Raw genomic sequence first — 2255 nt, forward strand, 5'->3', positions numbered from 1 at the left:
TATGCCAGCCATTTCTTTTAAATTACTATGATTGTGGGTTGGATGTTAATAATGAAATGGTTTAATTATGTGAGTGTTCATTAGAATGAATGATGTCATGACTTACACATGAAACTGGACCTGCTCATGAAAGAATTGTGATTCAAAAGAATCTAGAATTATTCGAGGACAGATTTATATTGAGCTAGCAATTATTTTATAATGCCAAAATAACATGCACCTTTTCTTTTGTATTAGATAAAAAAAAAATACCTCTCCATATTTTATAATGCCAAAATAAGTTATTTCGTCGAATAACTAAAGTGATTATTTTTGTTTTTTTTTAAAAAATAAAAATAAAATTTTAGTATAGTGATGCATCCAAAATCAGTTGTTTTGCTGAACGTACGTCGGTTACAATTAAAGCTTTCTCCAATGACATAGATGAATCTTTGTAGAGTAACATTAATATGTATCAGAATTCAGAGGGTGTCGACAAAGTATCTTAGTACTGTAAGAGAAGTCCTTAACCTTCTTAATAAATGGATAAGCGATGAGTTAGTTGTTTAAGGTATCACTTTCAAAAAGTGCCTAGCTTCTTCTGTGTGCAAGAGTTGGTACGTCAGTCGTCTTTGTGGGTTTAGCAGGGGTGTACATGTGTTTGTACGTCAAGTGAGAAGTTCTAATTTTACTTCCTTTCATGTAAAGTTTTTTGAAAGAAGAAGCTCATGATAAGCAGCTTAATTGTCTCGGAGATCGATAGAAAATAAAAAATGAAGAGATTACAAACTGCTGACCAATAATGGTCTAGGAGGGACTTGGATGGCTAAGCCATGCACGTGAATGGTCTTGGAAAGTTGGGTTAAATGGGGACATGGGAAGTTGAATCACTTGGAGCACTCGAATAAATGTGGTGATTTAGGATGTCGAGTCATGGGAATGACTCGAGATGCTGAGTCATATTAGGGACATGGGATATCAAGTTGGATAAGATACTTGGGAATCTGAGTGCTCAAGTTGTCAGGCACTATGGAGATTAAGATAGGTGCTCAAGTTGATGAAAACTTCGGAGACTGTGGAAGGTGCTCGAGTTGCCAAGCATTATGGATGTTGGGTGGAAATCTGTTGGAGTATACTGAAAAGACTAGCTCTTTTGTATATAAACATTTCATGAAATAAAGGAATCATGTTTTGGTCAAATGGTTGCAATAGATTAGACTTGTAACATGTCCCCTTAATTTACATTGTAGATAACATGGTGTCTGTGAGACACAGAAGATCATGATTATCAGCTCCTTGTAAATTATAAATTAAGGCTCACAACCAAGATGACTTTGGACAAACCATCGGGAACGGTTGTAGTGTAATTCAGTAACTGTCTATCTTGACTGTAGAATTACACTAGTACACTTTGTGTGTATTGAGTAGGACCATTGAGGTTGTTCAATTTACGCTGACTCATAAATTGAACAAGACCTCTGTTATTATACTTATGCACTCTTAATCCCGATATAATAAACGGGCGCATATATTTAGTAACTATCACTTTGATTTACCAAAGGGTGAGATCTTTCCGTCAGATCAAATATTCTCGGTAAGTTGGGTGATGTTACTATTTATATGGTGTGCCGTTAATTATAGAAGGAATCCGTGTCCCAGTAGGGCTGATGATGTCCCCTTGAAGAGCTCATAAGGATTGTCATGTCAAATCTTGCAAGTGGACTTAGTCCGACTGACAATAAGGATGAGTGGTACTATTCAAGGACATAGATGTCGATTATTGAGTTGTCAGTGAACTCAGATAATTGATGGACATACGATATCTTAAACACGGGGAGCAATGCATAAAATAATTCCTATAATGTTTTATACTTGATGCTTTCCGCTGCATAGTCTTAGGATTTTATAGTTGTGGTATATGTATGAATGTAAGGAAGAAAAAAAACTGTAGCGTCCGTCAAGGCTCTGGTAAGGGCGGGCGTTACACGCGCCCGACAGCAGGCGACTGAAAACCTAGGTTTCAGTCGCCGGCTCTGCTCTTCTCCGATCTCCAGCTCCTCTCCGGCCATCTCGAAGCTTCTAGAGTCTTCCTAGGTCAAAACCTAAGTCTCCACTCCACTCCTCCTCCTCTGTTACAAACCCTAGAGCCCTTCTTCTCTCAATGGAGCAACAAAAAGGTAAAATCTTTTTCCAACATTCATTTCCTCTAAATATTCATGATTCTACTCATAAACTAACTTGTTTCTATCTTGTTTGTATATTTATGTCATTGCATT

The sequence above is a fragment of the Curcuma longa genome, chromosome 1 (genome assembly GCF_044706935.1).
Source record: "Curcuma longa cultivar G26 ecotype Majalengka, Jawa Barat chromosome 1, ITB_CL_G26_1.1, whole genome shotgun sequence".
Classification (NCBI taxonomy): Eukaryota; Viridiplantae; Streptophyta; class Magnoliopsida; order Zingiberales; family Zingiberaceae; genus Curcuma; species Curcuma longa.